Below are 27,593 nucleotides of genomic sequence, written 5' to 3'. Positions count from 1 at the left end.
TTTTTTTTAAGATTTTATTTATTTATTTGACAGAGAGAGAGAGACAACAAGCGAGAGAAGGAACACAAGCAGGTGGAGTGGGAGAGGAAGAAGCAGGTTCCCAGCAGAACAAGGCGCCCAATGCAGGGCTCGATCCCAGGATGCTGGGATCATGCCCTGAGCCAAAGGCAGACGCTTAATGACTGAGCCACCCAGGCGACCCTCACAATTACTTTTCAATTATTCTTTGCTCTTTATATATTCAGCACCTTCCAAAAATTAAACCTCTTAGTTAGGCTTGGGGGGTGAGTGGAGAAAAGTTCCTGCTTATGTGGAATGTATGGCATTACGGAGTCACTTGTGATTTGGTCCCTATACAAAATTTATCAGTTAAAGTTTCTATCTTATTTATATGATGTTTTCCATGCTTCTAATTTATTAGCCTATATATGTTGTCTGCCTTCTCCCACTAAAATGGAAAGAACAAGAACCAGATCTCTCCATTTCTGTCTGGACCCTGGGTGCCTGGAACTCTTCTTGACATAGTGTCCTTAATATCTATTGAATGTATAGTAGAGTGAGAGAATAAATGAGTGAATATCATTTAAACTTCATGTTTGTGAATTCAAAATCAGCTATCGGTAAAATTGCCATTCATTACCCACTTAAGATAAGAAAAATATGTTTTGTAGAAGAAAGACAAAGTGCATTAAGAAGGATAAAGGCAAGTTTATACTCAATGTCTGCAGAAATATTTAAGTTCAGACTTGCTGTAGAAAAGGTGGCTCTGATAGAAAAGTTTGCAAGTTTATGATACAAACAAGCTTGAGTGCTTACTGTATGTCTACAAGCATGAATAAGGCAATGTCATCAAAGATCTACCTATCTACTCATTCCTATATGGAATTACTGATAATCTCTCATTTACGTATGTAATCTGTAGAATTTCACAAAATCAGGACAATTAGCTTTTTCATATTACACCATTACTAATATCATCTCTGTTTCCATGACTGTATTTGACATTGGTCAGTCTAATTTTGTTAATGTTTTTTTTTTTCTTGGATTTGTTGTCTGCAGGCATCTTTTTCCTCAAAAGGATTCACCTATATTCTGACGATAGAACACGCACACATTTGCGTGGTTTTCTGGAACTATCAAGTAAGATGCTTTCCTTGCTGCAGTTTATTATGTCCTGTTATTGTCCTATAAGCAACTACTCCACTGTACCACCTCTTAATACTCTCAAATCCATAACAAAAAAATTTATCTCCTGTACATATATGCCTAGAGAGAGAAAGCAGTATGTCAGAATTCAAAGTGAATTAGTAAACCAAGGCACTATTCCTTGTCAGTCTTAAGAGTGCTTCATAACAAATGCTGTTTAAATTCTTTTAAAAAAAAATCTAAATATGACATCCTTAGCAAGTCCAAATCTTGTAGCACAGGGAAATTTGGACACTTCAGAAGTTTTCAAGTCTAGAGAAATGAAATACCCTTTTAATAATCTGATGAGAAGTGCTGTAAAATGTTGGGAAACCAATAGATTACAAATGATTGACACCTGAAGGGGGGAAAATATATATATATGGACAGACATATATGGCACTTAACTGCTGTAGATATGATGTCACTAGACATGTATGTAATAATAATAATAATATCAATAAAATAATTAAGATGCATTTATCTATATATTCTGAGATGTATGTCATTTCAATCTATATTGTAAAATATATATTAAATTTTGCACCATTATACAAACATCTCTGCTACAGGAATCCTGACCGAGCAATAAAATTCTTTTATTACTAAAAATATAACATCAGAACAGAAATGTAGGTGTTGCAGGATAACAATTATTTTGTCAACTTAACACTTAAATGCTTTGTAGTTGAAGGCAGAATTTCAGTTTTATCTGTAACAATGGTATTTTCATGTATTTTGAACTAAATCATTGCTTGGAATACTGAATTTACTTAAATAGGCTGAAAGCTGTGGTAGTTCCTGAAAGGCATGGTTTCTCCCAAGAAATCACTTATTCATTAAAAAAAATAATTAAGTGAGCTAATGAATGCTCAACCTTTGGCCTAATACACCTACATATTACTTACTTACTTAATTAATTAATTTTCACAAGTTGCCAATGGCACTTTATTTTTTTCTTTTCAACATCCTACCCTACAGCTTTCTTGGTCTTTTTTGCCCGGATGCCAAAGAGCCGGGTATTGGTACGGGCCGTGCAAAGACTGCCAACCCCTTGGAAGTTGTTTTCTTCTGGAATGACTCGGACTCTCTCCGTCTTCTAAACATTCTGAAAGGGGATGATCAGTCCTGTCCGCTGGGTAGCCAATTTGAGTTCTTCAGCAGTGCTATCTGCCTTCTTGGGGGCCGAGGGCTTCCTGGGGAAGAGGATGAGCTTGGAGCGGTTGGCCTTCAGCTTCAGTCCTGCACATCAGCCTGCAGGGACTCGGTGGACTCGTTCTGCCTTCTTGGAGCCACTGAGATCCCAATGGTCCGTGCCACCTTCTTGTGGGTGCCAGCCACCCGTAATTCTTCCAAGCTGAAGCCCCTGCCAGCTCGCACTTGGGTGTGGTACCTAACTGTGGGGCTCCTCACGATGGGCCCGAGCGGTCTGGACGCAGGGTGCGGGGTCATGGTGCCTGCCTTGGCTTGTTGGGGCATTGCGTCTGCAGATGTTCCGCGCCCTCTGGTTGAACCACGTGGCCACGTGCCACTGACAGTCCTTGTGTAAGTGGGGCCTCAGGATCATGCCATTCCACCCTGGCTGCTGCCTACAGGCTGCTCCGAGAGAGAACAGCCAGCAGAAAAGAACTGATGCTGCAAAGCACCCCGGGTGGTACCAGTTCTTTATTTTAAAACCAAAAATACAAACACAAACAACAAAATTCTTAAATATGTTTATCTAAATAAATTAGAGGAAAATAATTTCTCATGCATAGAGAAACCAAGAAAGAAGAAAAATAAAAGGTATGGGAGGGGAGAGATTAGAGAAGAAAAGGAGGCAGAAACTAAAAATAAGGGAAAGAAAACTTTGTTAGGAAAAGAATAAAACTGATCATGAAAGAAACAAAAAAAAAAAGAAGATAATATATAAAAGATGGCCCTGTACGCCTTTTTAGTACTGTTAAAGATTTTTTTTTTTTTTCTCTGTATGTTTGACTCTCCAGCTACAGAGGTTTTTTTCACATCTAAACCACTTGGACCAAACTGTTTTAGAAAAAAGGAAAACCGAAGTAGAAAAATTACCCTTTTGGCCGAAATTAGTCTAAAGCCCATTCCAAATAGATGTCATACTAACCTACCATACCGCTCCTATCTCTGTTTCTTCTTCTTATCCCTTGGGAGTATTTCTTTTCAGTTGCAAAATAAACTTGAGGATCGTGAAGCATTTTCTGGAATATTTCAGACTTACTTTGGTTACGCCTCATGCTCCTCTCCAACCTGGCAAAGAAATAACCATTACGGAAATGTCACTTCAGACATTTCACAAAGCCAGTAAGTAACTAAGCACAGACAAATAGTAAATAAACCCTTTGCCATCTGTCTCCACAGCTTCCAATAACTTTTGTTTGAAAGAAGCTTATAATCATTCTGAATACTTTAAAACTAATAAAGGGCAGGCTGCAATGGGACAATGTCTTGGTTTGTACGGATTGGGCTTTCCTTAGTATTTTGGTGACCGTGAAAATGGAGGACACCTAAAGGTAACCTCACCTTCTCATGAAAAGATGGGGATTCATTGTTTCAGAAGACTGATATTTTTCCAGGCCTGGGTGACCAGATGCAGAGAATATGTGAAATTTTATACAATACATTGACTGTAACAAAAGAGAAAGAACTGAATATTAGAATATTACTTGAAGACACTGTTTTTGTAAATCAATTTGAAAAAGTTTTATTTTGAATACCCTCACTCCAGCTTATAATTTTCCTATTGTCATTAAATAACCAGACATTTTTATAATTATTTTTTATCAATTTACCAGGTAAATTTCTGTTGAAAAGCACATTAAGTGGAACAGATGTAGATGGCATTTTGCTGGTTGACTGTCCTAAAGAGCTGGAGTCATGCTGACACCTAGTGGAAGAACAGCAGCACTAAGAAAATAAACGATCATCCTGGCTATTCAATTTTCAGAGATCCTCAGCCGCTATAACCTATGAGAAAATAATTATAATAATAATTAAAAAGTATTATCACTGATGTACCTTGACACATTAGATGATCTGTCTTCTTTGTGATGCGTGTGTGTGCATTTGCAAGCAAAACAAGTAGGGATGTGAAAATAATGATTATTCATTGAGAACATAGAGATTCAACTTAATTTGTGAGGCAATTAGGGATTTTTCAAATAATAGATATATAAGAATATAATACCTTTACTTTGCTCTTGGTATTTTCTGTCTTTGTTGGGAGTGAAATCAATTTAAGACCCTCAATCAGTTAAGTTCAACCTTAATCATTAAACTTTCCTATCTTCCTTCTAAAGGCAGTTTTGTTAAAGAATAAAGGTGTTTCTTCCAGGGTCTGAAAGCGAGTAAGCAAGTGTGATGCCAGCTTCTCAGGTGTAAACAGAAATGGTTTATTTTCCTATGTTCCCAGTACATAGAACTTGGATATCATAAGGTGTTCCGCAAATTATTGGTACACACATTGATATATGCATGGTTGAGATCACTGCTCGTAACAGGCTTTGTGAAATATTTAAATTGTAAAATATCACAATACATGGACATTTTAAGCATACATAAATTATATCCAGTTATCTGTATCAGGGTGATATGTATAGAGGATAACCAAAGCCAATGCATTTTCATTCCTTCACAAATATCAGATTTCTGGAAATTAGTCTAATTTCAACTAGAGAATCTCATGATGTTATTTAATTATGATATGTTATCATGACATGATATTGAAACATCACAGTTCTTATAGAATATAATAAATCTTATAACAGGATTTTTAATTTTATTTGTTTTAAGTAGTTATACTGAAAAACTAAAAAAAACACATTCTAAGAAATTTTGGGGTTAAACTGCTGGGAAATTTCTAATGTTAGTTGATGTTAGCAATTAATTGTGAATTTTTGGCTCTTCATATCTATCTCTTGTGTTATAGAATACAGTTTTGTTATTTAAATAACTAAAAAGAAATGTAGGTTACTACATCCCCACAATACCAACACTCTAGATGTTTATGAAACCCCAGCTGGATGGTTCCACCCACCATCTGAGAGGCTTGAATGGCCTCTGCATTTTGTATGGACTAAGGTTGAACTCTTGGACAAACCATGTGAGGGCTTGTAACACCTGGCCATTACCTTCTTCCCAACCTCCTAAAACATGCTACCCCTACACATACCCCAATTCAGCTCACAGAGGCCTCTGTTGTTCAAATTGTGCTCCATCTCTTTCTGTACATTTGTCCTATTGCTTTCTCTGTGCTTGGCATTTTCTATGTGTTGGGCAGAACCCAGGATTCATGTGGTACAGAGGGAAGGGACATTGGTGTCCACTCGAAACAAAAGCAAGTTCTAACCCTAGTTCTTACCATTAATGGCTTTTGATAAATAATGTGTCATCGGTGTGCCTCAATCGCCTCATAATGTTTAGATTGCTGAACCAGAAATACTATATATAAAGGGTTTGGCAGAAAATAAATGCTCATTAATATACTAAATATTTTTATTCCTTGAAAAATTTGTTTCAAGGTAACCTTATTTGTAAAACCATTCTTGAACCAGCCAGGCATGTTAAATAAATTGGCCACACATCTATTATGACACTTTTCACATTATATGATGACCCATGATACTCATTTTTTTTTCTAGCCTGGATCTGAGCTCTAGAATTTTATCTCCAACCACTATGCACCATTCCTGAGAGGGCTAATTAAGTACATCAAACTTAAAATCTCCAAAACCCAATTATTCATATCCCCCCTTTCAAAATATGTTCATCTCAAACTTTATCTGTTTAATAAATGGAGTCATCGTTCATTCCATTGCTCAGGCCAGAATTCTATTTTCCCTTAAGTTCCACAAGCATTGCAATACCAAATCCTTTGTTTGATCATTTTTATCTCTAAGCTCACCTTCATAAGTTTCTCCACGTTATAGTCAGCTTTTGTACCCAACTCCTAACTCTTCTCTTTCCTATGCGTTCTCTACCTTTAGTTCAAATAACCCACCCAAATGCTCACGGCTATGTATATGCATAAATCATAGGACTCATACCAATATTTGGCCATGTATTAGAATGATACCCAAATTTCTTATTCTAGGAGGTAAGTTTAACATGATCTATCCTACCTCCTTTTCTGAGCTTGTATCTTGTCAGACTCTCCCTTATTCACCACATTCCAGCCCAGTTTCCTCAATGTCCCCTGGGCGGGAGTCTTTGTTCAGACTGTTATAAAAGAACAACAGACTGAGTGGCTCAAACAGCAATTTATTTCCCGTAGTTTTGAAGGTTGGGAAATCCAAGATCAAAGCATCAGCAGATTCTGTGTCTGGTAAAGCCTGCCTGCTTCCTGGTTCACAGGCGGCTGTCTTCTTTCCATGTCCCCACATGGCAGGAGTGGAATGGGAGCTCTATAGAGTCTTTTTTTACGAGGGCACTAACCCCATTCCTGAGTTCTCTATCTTCATGAATTAATCACCTTCTGGAGACCCCATCTCCTAATGTCATCATATTGGGGATTAGGATTTAATTTAAGAATTTTGGGGGAGGGAGCACAATATTCAGTCTACAGCAATAGTCAATCTCATTCCCAATTTGGCCTTTGAATATGTTATTCCTTCTGACTAACCTATTTTCCCAGAAATATTCACCAAGTTTATTCCCTGATTTTCTCTGCTCAAATGGAAATGATAAATCATTGCCTATTACATCATCTAATCAACTAAATCTATTTAATCTATTTAATTTACTAAATCTATTTAATCTAAATCTATTTAATTTACTTATTTATGATTTAAGTGTTTTTAAATATTCCTACTCTTAAAATACAACCAAGGACAGTGGCTTGAAAATTCAATTCACTATCATATTCCCAGTGGTTAGTGGATATTAGGTGTTTAAAAAGGTTAACTGTCCTTTCCTTTACTCTCTTTCACTAGCACAGTGAGCGGAGTTAATACTCCACATTTTGAAGTATTAACATTGGTAAAGAACTGTACTTGCAACAAAATGATTTATAACAATAACATAAGAAAATGTTAATAGTGGATTGTGATTGTAAAAAGGACCAAGGCTTTACTTTGTATCTCACAGAGCTTAGAAGAGGTGAATCACAAGATAAGTCTACTCAAAATTCCAAACCAGCCTGGTAAACTCATTCTCCACAAGAGCTTCCAATTCTTAATGTTGAACAACAAACACTCACTAATCATCTCACACACTATTCACTTATTTTTTCTTCTGTTTCCATTTTGCGTCAGGCACCTTTCACTTCCCAAGTCTTGGACCAGTATTTCCTGACATGATTGTGTTCCAATAGCTTTCAATCAGGTATTTACATTTGCTTTCTGCCTCCTGTCATTTAACTCCCCACTAAGAAATCCAAGCCATATATTTACCAGACTATTTTTTTCCATTCCAGTACACTTCTGGTGTGTTTGTTCCTCTTGAGGCTAAAAATTCTCATCCTGACCCACTGTCAAGTAGCCTTTGCAGCAGTTCTTGTCATTTCAGGGAATGATGTGAAAAACTACACTTTTTGTTATGGTTTTTTCTAAATATTTCTCTAGTTTAATGAAGAATACTACAGAAGTGTATACCTAGAGTGGAGAAACAGCCCACCACTGTGGTAAGAGTTTAAGCCCTGGCATAAAACACAACTGATTTGGAATTTCAGATTTCACCCATTAGCAATTTGGTGACTTTGAACACATTCCTTAAATCTTCTAGGCCTCACTGATAATGTTATAAATTAAATGACAAAAAGTCTCTATTGTTGATATTATAACATCAACATAATAGATTGATGTCATGCAGTAAATGATAAAAATACATTGTAAAGCATATAGGATAATGTCTGAATATACTATATACACAACTAAAGTTGGATAGGGTTATTGTTTAAATTTCCTTGCGTTTGATGATACTTTTTATATTAGAAAATACATTTTAAAAATGTTTTTAAAATACACCATCAAAGATAGCTCATTATTTCACTTGTTTAATATTCTAAAAGATAATAACACTTTCAAAATGTCAACAGATTTTGTATTTATTATATTACTCTATCTTAACCAACTCATGAGATAAGCAGAGTACATATTAACATGCTTTGGAAGTCAATGAGTACAAATATTATTAAATTCCACTTATGAACGAAATCATATGTATTTGTCTTTCTCAGTTTGAGTTATTTCTCTCAGCATAATACCTTCTAATTGTCTCAACTGGCACAATTTCATCTTTTTTAGGGATGTGTAATATTCCATTCTGTTTTTACACCACATCTTCCTTATCCACCCGTCTACTGATGGGCACTTAGGTTGTTTTCATATCTTGATTATTGTAACTAATGCTGGCAGTAAGCATGGAGTATGTATATCTTTTTGAATTAGTGTTTTCATTCCCTTGGTAATGCCCATTAGTGGAATTATTGGATCATATTGTATTTGTTTTAATTTTTTGAGGAAACTCCATACTCTTTTCCACAGTGGCTATACCAATTTACATTTCCACTAACAGTTTATGAGAGTTCTCTTTACTACACATTCTTGTCAACACTTGTTATTTCTTGTATTTTTTTTTTTATTTTAGCCATTCTGAGAGGTGTGAGGTGATATGTCATTGTGGTTTTGATTTGCATTTCCCTGATGATTAGTGATATTGAGCATCTTTTCATGTGTTTGTTGACCATTTATATGGCTTCTTTGGGGAAAAAAAAAGTCTATTCAGGTCTTCTGCCTATTTTTTTAAATTGGATTGTTTCATTTTTTTGGTGTTATGTAAGTTCCTTTTATGTTTTGAGTATTAACTGCTTATTGGATATGTCATTTGCAAATATCCCCTCCCATTCAGTAAGCTGCCTTTTTGTTTTGTTGATGGCGTCTTTCACTGTGTAAAAGCTTTTTATTTTGACATAGTCCTAATAGTTTATTTTCACTTTTGTTTCCCTTGCCTTAGGAGACCTATCTAGAAAAATGATACTATAGCCAAAGTCAAAGAAATGACTTCTTGTGTTCTCTTCTAGGATTTTTATGGTTTCAGATCTCACATTTAGGTCTTTAATCCACTTTCAGTTTATTTTTGTGTATGGCATCAGAAAGTGGTCCAGTTTTATTTTGTGGATGTAGCTGTCCAGTTTTCCCAGCATCATTTATTGAAGAGATTGCTTTTTTCCCATTGTATATTCTTTTCTTTTCTGTCACAGATTAATTGACCATATGATTGTGGGTTTATTTCTGGGTTCTCTATGCTGTCGCACATCTGAAACTAATGTAGCATTTTGTGTCAACTATACTCAAATTAAAATAATAATAATAAATAAAAGATAATCAGTAAAACTGGACTAGATTTATAGGCACCGGGTGGCTCAGTCATTAAGCATCTGCCTTCAGCTCAGGGCGTGATCCTGGTGTTCTGGGATGGAGCCCCACGTCAGGCTCCTCCGCTGGGAGCCTGCTTCTTCCTCTCCCACTCCCCCTGCTTGTGTTCCCTCTCTCGCTGGCTGTCTCTCTCTGTCAAATAAATAAATCAAATCTTTAAAAAAAAAAACTGGACTAGATTTGAAGTAATTATTTAGAATATCCTCTAAAAAAAGAAAAAAAAATAAAGTCAATGAGTATAGAGAGGTTTAAGAAACCTGCATATCTTGTACAAAATCAAGGTCAACACTAGAATCTAGATTTTCTGTAGTCTAGCAGCCCATGTTATTAGGTTTTTACAGTATATCTCATTTTTAAAGAACATCTGTGACCTCTTTTGATGAATAAAATAGTATTTATTAAGCACTTATTCTTTCAGGCATTGTTCTATATAATTTCAATGCATTAACTCACAAAACCTAACTTATGAAGTAACTAAATTTTATTATTCCCATTTTATAGGTTGAGACTCTTTAGAAGTTTAGTAGTTTGCCCAAGGTCGTAGAGCCAATATGAAGAAAATATGAGATTTGAGCCAAATAGTCCAACTGTGAACTCAGACTTTTAGGTATTATGCTCTATGGCTTATCATAAACCCATGGAAATTTTATTTCCCACGCTAGCATTATTTGAAATTAAAAATTAAATAATAGGACTAAAACCAAAACATTGACTTATTTGGCAGTCTACAACAAACACAAAGCAGTGATAATTTAAAATAAGCTCTCTTAAATTGCTCGTGCAAACTATGAGTTTATGATTACGGCCCCCGTTTGAGAATTGCTAATTTACAGAGCTGTGGTATGCTTAAATACAAGGCTATCTTCAAGAGCAGCTAAGCATTATCTGCATTTACAGAGTGGCAATTACTAACTACAGTCATGTGCGGTAATTCAAAAGCAACTGCAGGATTATCTCATGATAACAAAGCCACTAACTCAGGTCTTCAGTCACACAGTGGCTCAGAAAACAAAAGAATAGAGTGAGTATTCTGGAGGTGTCTTGCCTGTGTTGTTGTCTAGAAAAGAAAAGATAGAAATGTTGCTGTATGAAGTAGGGCCAGTCCATAAATCAAATGATTTACCATTTGGGGTTTGAATTACACAATTCATAAAAGTGTTCGCTGAGTACAAACCTGATGGAAATGAAAATATGCTTCAGGCTGACAACCAGCAACCCCAACTCATTTTCCATGAGTACTGACAGGAATCAGAAAAAGATGATTACTGAATGTGTATAAAATGGCTATTAATCATATTAGTTTAGTTCAGGTTTGAGAATTCTTAAGTGCCATATATGCAAAATTTACTTAATGTTCACAGCTACCTACTGGATTGTTATCTCTGCTTTCTGGAAAGAGAAATTCTGACTTTGCATTCCTAAATGCTTATGGTGTTTTATGCAGTCAATTATTGAGAACATTCTAAGTACAGAGCAATCAGAAATCCAAACAGTTCAAAGTACACAACAATCAGAATTCCCACAGTAGCAAATTGGGAACAAATATTAGTTTCTGCGGGAATATTTATGGATTATATATATGTAATCTGGAATCCTAATACTTAGTAGGATAACCATGAAAGCCATGAATCAATCCATGCGATAATCTACAAGCATTTTCTGGATTTTTAAGTTAAATGTAGTCAAAATCAGTAAAAAGAAAAAGAATGTGTTCTGTATGCAGACGAAAGAGATAATGCATATTGTTAGCACTTCTCCGCATGAGGTGTGAAATGCTGATCTGATGGGGGAAAAAAAGATACTGTATCAAAGGAGAAAAAAAAACTGTCTTGATGCAAGAAAATTTTCATACTAGTACAAGTAAAGTATGATTGCCTAATTTTCAAACATAGCAATTACAGCCAAAGAAATAAAGTCTTGAGTATTTTTCTGCATTCTTAAAGGTTGTAAAGTATCAATGAAAGAAGAAAAGCTTTGGAGACTGGCAAATAAAATTCAGGTTCTTTAACAAATGGGTTTTATGATATTGAAAAAATTGTTAAAACTCCTTGAGCCTCAGTATCTTCACCCCTAAAATGGAGATGACATTAATTTCATAGAGAGTTGCTATATGGATGAAATAAAAATAAAATGTTATGTGATAAAAAGGACCTATAATAAAACATGAGGTTGTTTTTTGTTTGTTTTTTTTTTTTTGTTTTGTTTTTCCTGCTTCCTGTTCTAAGAGTCGAGTTGTCTGGATATAAAAGGGATTACAAAATGTTTCCTAGAAATTAATGAAATTTGACAGCATTCTTCATGGGAGAAGCTATATGAGATTTTCTTAATGGACAAAATTAAGCATAGTTCCTGCATTCCTTTCTTCTCTGAAGAAAGTTCTTTCCTTCTCAATACTTTCTACCCGCCCCTCTCCCACCCAACTGCCCCAAAGGCTAGAGAGAGCACTTGGGGCATTGGTGCTGAGATCTGAGAGGTTTTATGAATGCTTATATCCTTCAGTAATACACTTCACCTCACAGATGCATCTGGGCAGCAATTACATTCTTCTACACCAAATGCACTAGAGAATTTCTAAAGAATATAAAACAATGAAGATAATGAAATAAAATAACACAGATAAAGTTACAGAATACTTGCCATTTGCCTAGATTATCTCATTTAATTCTCAAACCAGCCTTACAATGTTAATATTGCTAATATTATAATTTTTAAAATGTTAAAAATATGACCCCCTATACAAATATAAACTTCATATGTATAAAAGATTTCAATAAATTCGTTCTACTGGAATCATCCTGGAATTTATACTGGAATAATATGGTAAGGCTAGTACAAGGTATTTGAAGATCTAGGCATTTATAGATATTTAAATAAAATAATATTTGAATAAGATTGATAGTCTAGATACAAAACTGATTAATGTGATTAATATCCTATAAGATAATAATCCATAAATTTTGAGGCTATATTTTTTACTGGGCAGAAATAATTTACATATCTGTTAGAAAAAAGTCTACAAGTAACATGTAATTTCACTAATTCTGGGACCTTTAATAAACAGTGAGCAGGGAATGAACAAAGTACATTTCCTAAATAATTAAGTAGTCCTCAGATGGGCCTCTACTACTACATAACCACCTATCTTATTTCCAAGTTTTGATAGCCTTTCTTAATGGTATTATTACACCCATATTTCAAGTAACTCAATCAAATTTTAGATAATTTAGGTCAATTATTCAAGGTCTTATAACTGATTAATGGTGAAGTCAAGTTTAAAACCTAGTGTTTCTTGTTTCAGACCCTTAACTGTTACCTATCATACTTATTTTTTGTGCTAGGTAGAATTAATTGTCTGTACATTTTATTTTACTCTATCCCTCAAATGCATCCTTTTCTTTCTAGTTCCAAAGTAGCAACTAATTGAGAAGGATAGAACGGCTAGGGTTTCCAAGCTGTATTCAGTAAAATAATACAGATACAAGTTTTTCTATGATTTTTGGTGAAAAGCCGGTCCTAGTCCAAAATTACATGGTATTAAAATCTGACCTAAGCTGACATAAAGCTATCTAGAGATTTTACTTACCTCACTAGCATGAAATGTTTCATTTGTTTTACTGTAAAACTATGGATGTTTGAGTAGAGTACGGCTTATAGCAACACTGAACATGTTATTTCCAAAAAAATGTTTTTAAAAATTCTGAATTTAAGAACGCATCTAGTCCCAAGATTTTAGGTAAAGATCCATACTACAGTAGGGATGTTCTGAAAGGGAGGAAGGAATTTCCCGGTGGTAAACTGCTCCACGACTTTCCTTTTTTTTTTTTCTTCATGACTTTCTAATTGTTCATATTCTTAAAGAGGTTTTTGCTTGACAGCTCTACCTAAAACATTAGCTTCCACTTCCCCGGCCATGCTCGTACTCACTCTATCATACACACACATCTATTGCTATCTATCTATCGTCTATCTATCTATTGTCTATCTATCTATCTATCATCACCATCATTTATTTTCTTCCTATTCTTTATCTCATTTATTGGAAAACAGTTTTTATATTGTAAATATATATGTACATAATTGCCAAATGGTAATTATTGATGGAGTGAATAAATGGAATTAAAGTACTTTGTGTGTCTAATCCATTTGTAATTTTATTAATTTTTCAATACTAGGACTTAAAATTGTTGCTGTTAGCTGAAAAATAACTACTTCAGAATTATCTGGGAAATATTTTTCAAATATCAGAACCTTAAATTAATAGCCATTTCATCTGAGCTTTACTAATTTTTTTTTTTTTTACTGTAGACTGGTCAAAAAGTAATATGTCCTTTCTTAAATAACATTATTGATATATAATTGATATATCATATACTGAAAATATTTAAAGTGTAAAGTTTGGAAAGTTTTGATATATAGATATACTCACAAACTATGACCACAATTAAGATAATGAAACTATCATCACCCCAAAAGCTTCTTCATGCCTCTTGGTAATAGCTATTTCCTCTCCTTCCTGCATTATACCTCCCTGCCACACACATCCATCCCCAGAAATGCCCGATGTCCTTTCTGTCACTAAAGATCTCTTCAAGGGGCACCTGGGTGGCTCAGATGGTTAAGCATCTGCCTTAGGCTCGGGTCATTATCCCAGGGTCCTTGGATTGAGCTCAGTAGGGAGTCTGCTTCTCCGTCTGCCTCTGCCTTTCCCCCTGCTTGTGCTCTCTCTGTCTCTTTCTCTCTCAAATGAATAAATTTTAAGAATATTTTAAAAATTAAAAAAAAATAAAGATCTCTTCGCATTTTCTAGAATGTCATGTGAATGGAATTATAGTGTATTTTTTCTGACTTTAGCATAATTATTTTCATATTCGCCTACCCATGGTATTGCAAGTGGTAATAGTTCATTCTGTTTTGTTTCTGAGTCATATTTCAGTGTTGGATATAACACAATTTGTATATCAAGTCACCCGACGATGAACACGTTCTATTGAAATAGTATTTTTGTGTGCGCGTGTTTTTATTCTGTCAATATGGTATCTCACATTGATTTACGAACTTTCAACTGACCTAGCATTCCTCAGATACATCCCATTTACTGTTGATGCATTATTCTTTTCATAAGCTGCTACATTCATTTTTTTTTAATTTTTAAAGAATTATCAAATCTAGGTTCAAGACAGATATTGGCCAATGCTTTGATCATTTTGCAGTCTTTGCTTTTGTCTTTTGTTGAGTAAATTGGTCTTATTTTTTATTTAAATATTTGGTAAAATTTGACAATAAAGCCACCTGACTTGAAGTTTCCTTTGTGAGGATATTTTAAACTCATTTTATTTTAAATAGAAGGTATCTTATTACTCTTTCTCCTTAAGTGGGCATTGGAATTGTGTGTCTCTTGGAATTTGCCTACTTAATGTGTTGTTGAATTTGGGGGCATGAATTTTTTTTTTATACTATTCCCTTACCGTACTTTTAATATGTTTTGATGACTCCTATCTCATTCCTGATTTTATAACTTGTTTCTGCTCTATTTTTTCCTAACCAAGAGGTTTATCAATATTATTGAACTTCATAAAGAAACCTATTTGGTTTCATTGTTTTTTCTATTCTTTTTTCTGTTTATTTTGTTGGTTTCCATTCTGATCGTTATTATTTCCTTCCTTCTGCTCATTTGGGGTTTCACTTGTTCTTCTTTTTCCAGTTTATTAGATGGAATCTGAGGTCATTGACCGGGGCTTTTTTCCTAAAATGAGTATTTAGTGCTATAATAATATCTCTATTGTTTTAACTCCATATTACTAATATTGACGTCATGTTTTCATTTTCTAATTTCCCTTTTAATTACATCTTGAACCATAAAATATTTTGTATTGTGTTGTCTAGTTCCCAAATATTTGGAGGTTTTCCAAGTATCATTCTATTAATTTCTAATTCAATTCAGTTTTATCGGAGGACAGATTTTGTATAAGTTGATGACTTTTGTATAGATTTGGCAGTTGTTTTATGGCTCAGAAAGTGTTCTATCTTGGTAAATCTTTCACAAATTCATAAAAAGATGTTACTGTTCTGTTATTTGGTGGAATGTTTTATAAATGTTAATTAGGTCAAGTGGATTGATGGTATTGCTCAAGTATTTTATAGCCATACTTATTTTCTGCTACTTATTTCAATAATTATTTAGAGATGGCTATTGAACACACCAAACATATTTGTGAATTTGATTATTTCTTCTTGTAGTTTTATAACTTTCTGCTTCATAGATTTCGAAGCTTTGTCATCAGGTGCATAATATTTTGCTCTAGCTTCCTGATAAGCTTTCCCTTATTATGAAATAACTCTCTTTATTCCTCATAATATTCTTTGCTCTAAAAATGATTTTTCCATATTGATATAGTCAATCTAACTTTTTGTTTCAATTGTTTAGCCATGGGATATCTTTTTCATCCTCTTTAACCTGTTTATATTTTATATTTAAAATTTGTTTCTTGTAGGCAACATATAATTAGTTCTTGCAAATTTTATGCATTGAATAATCTCTGCTTTTTAATTAGGTAGTCTTTGCATTTAGTGTTATTATTAGTATTTTTGGATATGAATACACCATCTTGTTCTATAATTTCTATTTGTCCTAACTGTCCTTTGCTTCCCTTTTCTTCTGTTTCTGCCTTCTTTAGGTTGAGTGTTGTATGCTCTTTTTACATCTACTTTGTTGGCTTCCTAGTTATAATTATTTTTGTTAATAGTGGTTGCTTTAAAGTTTATTGTATATATCTTTAATGTGTCACAGTCTACACCCAGGGTATATCATAGCCCTTCACATATAGTCTAAGAACCTAATGGTAATATACTCTCATTTTTCCTCTCCTAGCCCTGGAACTGTTGTTGACATTTATTTGTCTTCTTGGATCTGCTGTTTTATCATTTCCATAAATTTGGAAAATATTCTGTATTTTCTCAAGTATTCTTTCTATTGCCTTTTCTCTCCCTTCTCTTTTTAATTCTCTAACTAGAAATATATTAGGACACTTGAAACTTCCCCAGAGCTCACTAATGCACTACTCATTTTCTTCCCTTCTTGTTGTTTATTTATTTTATTTTGCATAGTTTCTCTTGCTAAAGTCTGTTTCAGACTCAAATTCACAAATTTACTAATCTATTCTTTAGCAATTTCTAATCTGCTATTAATTCCATTCCGTGTATTCTCAGACATTGCAGTTTTGATTTGAAATAGGTCTATTTGGGTCTTTTTTTACATCTTCCATTTCTCTACTTAATATGTATTCTACTTCTTAAGCATATGAAATACAGTTGTAATAATTCTTTTAGTGCCTCTATCCACTATTTCTATAACTCCTATTATTTCTGGGTTGGTTTCAATTAGTTAATAGTGGGTCAAATTTTTCTACTTTTTTGTATAAATGATAATTTTTAATAGGATACCCATTTAAAATTCTTTTGGATATTTTCTTTAAATTTTGCTATTAGAGTACAGAGAAGTGATTAATCTGGGACTAGAATTTCCCCAATACAGAAGCAAAATACTTCTGCGAATTCTACTAAATGTCCTATGAGTCATAAATTATGAGGTTTTTCACTCTAGCTGATCACAAAAGGACCTGCTCTGGGCCTGTTGAGCTGTAAATACTGTTTTTTTCTACTCCTTTGGAAATGTCAGATATCCTGCTTTAAAAATGAATGTGTATTTATGCTAACTAATAATTGACTAATGTGCAGGTTTTAGAATTTTACTTGTGCATACCACTTTTCACCCTATTTTACAGTGGAAGCAATTCTTGGGTGAGATGTAAAAAATTCATATATTTAAAGATTGATGAGAAGAACAAACAATTATAATTCATTTGCAATAAAATTAACTCATACTCAAGAGAAATTCTCTAGTAGGTGAAGGAATTTGGAATCTTTGATATTTAAATATCACATTAATGGAGTGAGTATTCAAAGTCAAAAGTAAATAAAATTAGGTTTTTAGTATTTTGTCTAAAAATTAATTTTACTGCTTGAATGTTATATCTTAAGTATTTCTGCTATAAATAAATCCTAACGAATCCTCTGTGCTACATAACACTCTACTCTACTGTCTGTGTGTGTTATGTGTGTTTAATCCTAAGTAAAATGAAGACTGAAAGCTCTGAAACTTTTAAATAGGTAATTAGAGCTTGCTTTTTAAAAACCTGAATCTCCAGAGTTGAAAGGAAAGAAAAAAATCCCACAAGCTAATTTCCTTGTCTCTTTTGTCTTTGCTTCTATTCAATTTTCTTTTTTTTCCTTGTTCACATTTACTTTTGTTTCTTTGTTCCATTTTGTAATTTTCTATAGTGCTTTAAACTTGTTTTGCTCTTTTTAGAATCATTCTTCGTTCTTTTTGTGTCCTTTTCTTAATTTGCCTTCTTCTTATCTAGTCTGCAGATCCTCATTCCATATCTGTCTAATTGCTGTGATTTCATCATAAAAATCAATGAACTTTTATCAGAAATAATGTCCTGCATTAAGTATTACCTCCAAAAATTAAGAATCAGAATGAACTGTTTGAGTGATAAAAAACCAACTACAGGAAATGCATTTACCTTTATCTCTTCTTGTTTGAGTTAATGAACCCTGAACTAAAGTACAACTTCAATTATTAGCTCTTTTAAGCATCTCAGAAATTATCAAATTAAAATAAAGTAGTAAAGAAATCTCTTCTTAAAACAACAAATATTTGTTTCCCACAGTTCTGGAGGCTGGCCAGTCCATGATCGAGCTGTCAGCACATTGAGTGTCTGGTAAGAGCCCTCTTCCTGGATTGCAGGTGGTTGCCTTCTTTCTATATCCTCACATGGCCAAGAAGAGATCATCTCTCTTGTGTCTCTTCAAGTAAGGGTACCAATCCCACTCATGAGGGCTTCACCTTCGTGATCAGATTACCTTCCAAAGGCCCCACCTCCAAAAACCATCATGTCGGGGATTAGAACTTCAACATATGAATTTTAATCTATTGTAGGGTGTAATTTATTAACAATTTCCCACAAAACACTTTACACTTAAAATATTCAATGAATATTTATTTATAAAATGAATAAAAAGTTTGAGTGAATAAAACAACATAGAAAAAAATCAAAACATTGTATTGTCTCATTATCCACATTTGCCATCTTGACCTTAAATGCAACAACAACAAAAAAGATGCTAGTGTTCCAGGTATTTATTGGCACATATTTAAGTTATCCCTGTGGTTCTTAAATTATCCTTATTTTGACTATTTCTTCAAGGGCTCAAATGGAGAAAAAGAATAAATAATTATTTCTTGAAGAGTGAAAATGTTTCAACCAATACAGGTAGAATCCTCATCTCATTTATATCTGTTTCAAGGTTAGGCAATCACTCCTTTTTAGTTCCCAGATTGCCCATGGCAAACCCCATAGGCACCACAAGATATACAGCATATAATACTCAAAACCTAACAGTGGATATTCCTTGGGTATCATTTGAACATCCTCTGTATTAGTTAATTTTTCATCTAGAAACTCTCATTAGTCTGATTTCTTTTCATTTGAATTTAAAAACTGAATGACTAATTTTTTCCTGTGGTTAATCTATAATCCCATAGAAGGTTATCCTCAGGCAACTGCCTGGTGCCTCCATAAGGCACATCATGAAAATAAAGCACCATAATCCTGCACTATCCCAGGTGAAAGACTTGATGGTCATTATCCCTTTATTCCCCACACCCATCCCTGTGGTAATACAGCAAGGAAGTTGAGCATAGAGGATTTGCTGTCAGTTGGCTTATGCAAAATCATGGTTCTACCAGCTCCTCCTTGCTGTATGACCTTGGACATATTACTTAGCCTTTCTGTGACTCAGTTTTCTGATCTAAAAATATTGATAATGTTATTTACTTCAGAAGATTATTGTAAAAATTTAATCAGCTAATACATAAACTATAACTTAGAGTAGTGCCTGCTGTGTAGTAAAAGGCTATCTGAGCTTTTACTGTTATTATTACTATTCCTACAGTATCACTTCTACTTTAATTTAATGTATGAACCTGATTGTACATTATATACATTATACATTTCTATAATCCAGCCATGGGAAAACAAGGAGACCCGCTCCTCTTTCTCTAGAGTCTCATCACAGATTGCACTAAGGCCAACCACTTAAACAAGGTAGCGTAAATAAAATTGGACAACATTAAATCATCTCCAACAACCTTATCTCCAGGTGAACTCTGGATTTCACTTTATCCTTTAGAAGTACCATCAAATAAGTTACCCACACATGCAAATATTTTCCCTGGTCACTGTCAATTTGGAGAAAAGGTATAGTCACAAGACATCTGGCATATTTTTTTAACACACACTATGTGCTTAAACAAATAAAAAGTCTCTCTTTTTATTTCCTCTCTTAGACCCTGAGAATATATGAATGAAGATAATAGACACACATTTTCCATCTAATCTTGCCTCTTTATTGCAATAAGACCACTAGGCATGGTTTACTCATTTCTCAAAATAAAATCTCCAGTGTAAATGATGATAAGCAAGATACGAATATAAAACTCAGTGCACTAGGAAGTTGGGTAAAATATTGTACAGTATTTGAGAAAAAAGGAGAGGACCCGGGGTCATATAGGCTTCCCAGAAGGCAATTACTATGATATTGCACATAGAATGATGGAGGTCAATGTTAAATTGTAGCAATGACAACACTGAGTGAGAATTTGGAAGGAAACACCTCTCTCGGGGACTGCTGTGAACACCACTAGATAACATGAGAGATCCACGAGCCAGTTCTGATCCACATGGGATAGGAGAGGATTTGACCAGATTGTCCTCATATTCAAGGTGGTTCTGAAGTTTTGGAGTAGGGACATTTTGACAATTTAAAAATAAAATTGGTGATTTGGCATGTGTTGAGTTTTACATAATGCTTTGATAATAAGCTAGAATTATCTTCAAGACAGCTGGCCTGGAACTGGATTTAAATTATGGGAGTGGAGATAATAACATAAGATTCATTATCTTTCCCAGAAATAGGTCAAGTAAAGGAAGAGAATCTAGGAAGAAGTAGGTTTAGAATGAGTCCACTATGACTGTAAAATCCATCAAAGGTTGTTGTAAGAATGAAAGCACATTCAATAGTATGAGTGATGAAAAATAGAGAAATGGAGTGAGACAGTCTTGTACATAAGATACATTGGTAAACGTTTGTTAAGTTATGTGAAGTAAATCCACATTATTTTGAAAGAGATTTCTCAAAATAGGGATATGTAACATACAAGACTAACACGTTATCAACACTCACCCTTCTTAAGGACAGCAGAAGATACATATTTACTAATATAAGGACTGAAAGTAAATTCACATCAAAAATACACAATACCTTATAAACAAATAGCTGCTTCCTTGAAACAATATGATATTCTGCTAATTTCCAGCCTTGCTTAAAGTGTTGAGTGCTCAAAGTAACTATTCAGTCAGCTCTCTGACTTTTTAAATTTATTACATAGTGAGTTCTGATAGAGTCAGCAAGTTCTTTAGTTCTGAGTACCACCATATCTAGAGACATCGCCTACAGGACTAAAGCATCATCAGAATAAAAGGAAGAAAGAAAAAGAAAGAGACAAAAGTGAAATAGAGAAAAGAAAAAAGATGCACATACCAGGTCTGTGGCCCAATGTCAGCCATAGCAGCCTGAAGTAGCAACCAAGTCACCTGACCTTGTGCTATGGCCAAACAAATATTCTTCTTTTTACAGTGGCTAGCGAAAACAGAACATAAAAATTGTGCTTTATCTTTCACCACATTGTTTTATTGGTTTCTAGTTCTAATGGACATAGCTGTGCATATCATCACCAATATTCTTATCAGCAATAAAGGGAATGGTAACTGTCTCGCATTATATATATTAAAATTGAGTCAACTCTCAAAAAGTAACTGCAATTAAAACAGCGGGTCAAGGATGGATAACTCAATCTATACTATTTCACTGAGCAACTGAATTAAACTTCACAAGATTGTATCACACCACTTATTGTATTCGATAATTCTCAGAAAACCACATTAGCATTACAGTTCGTGTGAGTGCATAATTTTCAAAGCAGTTTAAAATCGTGATTTGATTTCTGTAACCAATGACTTGGATTAACATTAGTCTGGAAATAATTATCCTAGGTCTTCAATGTGAAAAGGAGGAAATCAAATCAAGAATTTCAAAAATACTTTTCAAAACAGTAGGCTTGGCAAATCTGTTTACTAGAACTATAGAAATGATTGATTCCCACCTCTAATTAAATAAAAATAAATTGACTCACTGTTGAGGACATTAATAAAGTTGAGAGGATCACAAAATTCTATCTGTGGTGGACTTTGGCAACTCAAATATTTATGTTTATTTGACACTCAGCTTGTCAGTAAAAAGAAGGGCAGACTGGCTGAAGATCATCTTGTTAACACCTGGGGAAAAATGTTGCCCCTTAATGTTTTTATATGTGAGGACTTACGTTAGATAATTCTCAAAAGTTATAATAAGATTGTTTTTAAAATTCCATTTAACATCAATTATTTTATTATCAAAACAGCTAAGGAATATATCATCGTTTTATTTATTTCCCAGCCATGCTTACTTACATTAAGGTAGCTAGACTAAGCGTACCTGGCTGGTTCAGTGTGTACAACACTTAACTCTTACGAGTTCAAGCCCCACACTGGGCGTGGAGACTCCTTAAAAAAAAAAAAAAAAAGTCTTATCTTTTTAAAAAATTTTCCTTTTACCACAGGTGGTATCAGATAGTGGCCATGTATTGTTAGAAGATATTAAATAGTATTCTTGTATTTTACCTTTGATATAGTAAAAATATTCCATGTTTTCAACAAAAGGGAAAAAACATACCTGGACTACATCTTGGCTTTGCAGGGACTTTTTAAACCTTAGTGTAGATCATAACATATTGATATTAATTTTCTTTTGTTGTGCAAATGACACAGCCACAAACTGACAATCCAAAATTTGAGATTTGTTGATGTGTATACTGTGTGTGAAACTTGATAAATTTCTAAAGTTCTATGATTACACTAAAATGCAAAGTGAAGAAAGTTTGCTTACATTACATGGTAGGGGAGAATCACGTAAGATTAAAATTGTACTTTAGATTTATACATCCAACAGTGTCATAGCAGCTACTTTGAAGGGCCCGTCCACAAAAATATAATTTGATTCCAAAAAAAGTACCACAAACATATTTTTAATACATTGCTGCTCTCACTGGAAATAAAGAAAAATGATAGTTTTTTTTAAGCAGCTCAACTCTTTCATCCCAATTATTGTCTTGAATAATTATTCCTGAAGTATCAATAAGATATATTAAAGGTAATCATGCCCTATTTCATCCAACCTATAAAGTTGACATCTATGTATTAATGTAGTTCTCATCCAACTATTTATCCATCTTAGAATCATATTTTAGACTTGTAAAAAGAGTATGTTGAAAAATAACGATTTGCTGTTAAGAATATATTTTCATCTTCCCTGTTCTCAAAACACAAAAACATAGTAAACTCTCTCATACACCTGTGTCCTGGTCTTCCTGCTTGATTTAAAGAAGAGAAGTTCCCTATGTAAGTTAAAACATCGTTATATCTTTAGTTTAATTTTCATAGGTCCTAACAGTGCTTTGTATTTCTTTTATTCAATTCATAAAATAAATGTTTTGAATGTTTCTTTAACGTTATTAACTATTTCAAATACATTATTTTTAACTTTGAAATAAGCATCTTATTCCCTGTCCTTCATCAATTACTTCTAGGAACATTTATCCTTTCTTACCATGTGCTTATTAGGTTTAGCTTAACATAAATGGAATAGTTTAGTGATTCCTCTATAAATAATGCACTTTAAAGTACTCTTAATTCAAAATTTTCAAGTCCCCTATTTACCAGAGACTCAATATTTCTTTTTGTATTTGTTGGTAATTTTCATAATGCCATTTAAATTACACTTTCAAAATGGAATATCTTTTTATGTATATGGATAGTGCAAGTGTTACCAAATTTAATTCAAAACATAATAGCTTAAAATTTAGGAAAGCAACTTCATTTAATTAGCATTAATTGATCCCTTTCAGATATTGATGTTATTAAATTTTGTCAAATATGTAACTCCAGAACTTAGTTTTCAAGCATGACACAAAATCACTCTTTCGTATATAACAATCCTCACATGTCCATATCTCTTTTTATTATTCCTTTATGACAATTTTTCTTAAGGTACACATCATTTTATTTTTTGGGGGGGTCATTTTAAATTGAATATAAATATGTAGTATTTTCACAGCCCACAGTAAAATGCTAAAATAATTTTTTTCAATTTCATATGGTCATTTCTTTGTCTAATATCCTATCCTATATATCTACAGGAAATATCCTATTTTCCTACATATATATATCCTATCTATAATAATTTTTTTCAATTTCATATGGTCATTTCATTGTCTAATATCCTATCCTATATATCTATAGGAAATATCCTATTTTCCTATATATCTATGTCCTATAAATTTTAAAAGTTATAATTATAATTTAGTTGCCATTTTAGGTTTCATGCACTTATTCATGACTTCTCTTATATAATATGTTTATCAGGTGTGAATTAATATTATCTTATAAGATAACAATCTAAGAGATTGTTAACACATAAAACAACCTGGTCATTGGGATTTAAAAACTAATTATACTAAGCGAAATAGGTCAGTCAGAAAAAGACAAATATATAATTTAAATCATATGTGGACTTAAGAAACAAAACAGATGAACATAAGGGAAGGAAAAAAAAGAGAAGGAGGCAAACCATAAAAGACTCTTGAGAACAAAGTGAGTCTTTCTGGAGGGGAGTTGGTTAGGAGATGGGCTAAATGGGTAATGGACATTAAGGAGGGCACTTGTGATGAGCACTGAGTGTTCTATGTAAGTGACGAATCACTAAATTCTACTCCTGAAACCAATATTACCAATATTACACTATATGTTAACTAACAAAAATTTAAATAAACACTTACAAAAAAAAAAGCAAATGGAAAAAAAGAGAGAGGCAAACCAAGAAACAGATTCTTAACTATAGAGAACAAACTGAGGGTTACCAGAGGAGAGGTGGGCAGGGGGATGGGTGAAGTAGGTGATGGGGATTAAAGGGTGCACTTGTTTTGATGAGCACATGGTGATGTATGGAAGTGTTGAATCACTATATTGACACCTGAAACTAATATCACAATGTATGTTAGCTAGCCGGAATGAAAATAAAAAATTTAAAATATTATTGAAATATTTAAATTTCAACTAAAAATTTTTTGCATTAGTATTTGGGGAAAGTGAAATAGACATTATAAATTCAGAAGAAAAGAAAGAAAATTTAAAACTGCTATAGAAAGAAGTATCAATTATTCACACTTTTTAAAAATGGACAATTATGGAAATCATTGTGATCTTTAGATTTCATTAACACACTTAAAATAATGATGTACAATATTTTTGTGTCAGTATTAACAATAGGTTCATGATAAATTTTTACAACCATTTAAATTTGATGATGAAACCTTTAGCTGTGCACTTAAAAATACACTATCCCATGTTAAAAGAGTGAAAGTAAAACTTTGGAACTTAGATACCCCAGGGAAAAGGAATCAAATATCTAGCTAATTATCTATCATTCCCCACAGAATGTGGTATGAGAAAATAAAGAAAAAAAAAACTGGTTGGCTAATAGAGTTATTGGCTGCATAAAAAACTAATAAAAGGACTTGACACATGCTAAACTAAAACTTGAATAATTTGACAGGCTAGAGTTCTTTGACACAGAATGGGAGATAAATAAGTATGTGTTGAAAGAATGAAATAAAAATGACAGGGCTACAGGGGCTCCCATGAGGCCCTAGCTCCCTGCTTCAATGCTAGGACATGAAAAATTCTGTCTTACTTGGTAAGATCAGCTGATGACCTTTGTCCCAAATCAGGAAGGCCATGGAAAGAATGGGTCTTTTCTAGTATTATAAATAATATTTGTATTAGTATAATCTCAATTACTGCATATTTATATAAATACTATTCTCAGTCTCCCAAATCAAGTGCCTGTATTCTTTCTTTTTGATCACCTTGAACCTTAAATTGATTTCTTTTACAAGACTGGTCTAAATCAACACCTAGATTATAGCACTGTTCTAGAAATCTACATGAATTATATAGGTATAATTATGTGGCTATGTGTACTTGGAGATATTCTGTGTTAGATTATTAACAATAGAATGTGTTAAGTCAATATAATCAGGAAACTTCAACCCATCCAACACTATAGAATTTTTACATACTTCTAACTAAAGTACATGAAGTTGAACGGGAATGTAGCTGGTATTTGACGAGGTAGAGCATAGTTCGGCTAAATCAAAACTACGTAGCCAACACTCTCACTTGTTCTGGTTGAGAATTCTCTCCACTCATGCGAGAACACATTGAAAGTAGTCCCACTTAAAGAAAGAAAACAGTCACTGAGAACAGATTTTTAGGGGTTTTATAGCTTTAATCTGAGGAAGAATACTGATGGAATTTTGGAGTTTGAGTAGAGGACAAAGAATGAGATTACGTGATGTTGAATACCACTTTCTACCTTCTTCACAAGCTTCTAGCCCCTCTATCTAGTCTCCTTCTAGACTTCTGTGCTTTTTGGTTATCTATCTCCATGGTCTTCCTCAAAGATTTCTATGACTTTCTTAATGGTTTTTAGTTCAAATGTTTGAAGCTCTCTTGAAAAGCCTTTCCTGATGTCACCATCTAAATAAATACATGTCACTTTCCAATCCTGGGCCTGCTTAATTTTTCTTCATAAATCTCATCACTATCTTTACCTATCTAGTTTATCTATCTATCTATCTATCTATCTATTTATCTATCATCATCTATCCAATTTATCTATCTACCTTCTTACGCTACTAGAATGTATGCTCCATGAAAACAGAAATTTTGTCTAGTTTGTTCACTTCTATACTGATAAACCCAGTCCCTAGGACAGTTCCTGTGCATAGAGGTTCTTACATCATTGATCTGACAGCCACCTCCACCTCCAATTTCCCAAATCAGGAAGAAATTTCAATTATATAATGAAAAGGATTTTCTGTTGAGTCAAAGCCTCCATCAAATACAGAAATAAGGAATTATATGTATATAACTAAGAAATTTTAGATTTAAGTGGATTAATAGAAAACAGGATGAAGTAAAGATATCTTGAGTATTTTAAAAGCAAGATATCATACTTTTAAGATTATAGATTCAAAATAGAGTATATTTAGGGATAAAGGTGATAAATAGTAATGATACATCATACCATAGATGTCTGTTTCCTTTAATGTTAATTATAGATATTAATAATCTAGTTCGTTTTTAAACTCATTTCTTAAAGAGAGGACTTTTAAATAAATAAACAATGGAGAAACCAAACAAAATTTCAATTTTAAGAGTAATGCACATTATTTTTACATGACCTATTTACTATTTATTTTTAATTGGCACACAAGACTGTAACAATTATAGTTAACATTAGTCATGTTTTAGAATACTTGTGATGAAAACTTATTTCATTACAACTGTAAAATTCACTTATATATTTAGACAAAACAACTTCCAATCTAGGGAAGAAATGAATTTTTAAAAATTAAGCCTAAATAAAATAGCAGGAGTAAGGCAAGATAAAACTTATGCTCATTTGTTATTTTCTTTGTGGGATTTCTTGAGTAATGTATAAAAATAGTTTTGTACTCTGAATTTGACATCAAATTACCTGATGTAATCGACACCAAAACCTTTCACGGTTGCTTTCTCCAACACTCATTCTCTATAAGAAACAATCTCAGTAATTTGTTGATATTAAATTCCGCTCAGGCAAGTTTCTATTAGAAAGAATTTTAAATGTAAGTCTACTGAAAATGCGGTTGTGCAGGGTGGAAATACACAAACTAAGCTCTCAAAATAGATTGAATATGGAGTT

General features: G+C 33.3%; 1 pseudogene; it reads right to left on the bottom strand.

Moving 5' to 3' along the window:
• Positions 1–2,101: 2,101 nt before the first annotated feature.
• LOC103672828 lies at positions 2,102–13,478 on the bottom strand (annotated as a pseudogene).
• Positions 13,479–27,593: the final 14,115 nt, after the last annotated feature.

Source organism: Ursus maritimus, unplaced genomic scaffold (genome assembly GCF_017311325.1).
Source record: "Ursus maritimus isolate PB19 unplaced genomic scaffold, ASM1731132v1 scaffold_8, whole genome shotgun sequence".
Lineage (NCBI taxonomy): Eukaryota > Metazoa > Chordata > Mammalia > Carnivora > Ursidae > Ursus > Ursus maritimus.
This window is presented reverse-complemented; position numbering and strand designations above follow the sequence as displayed.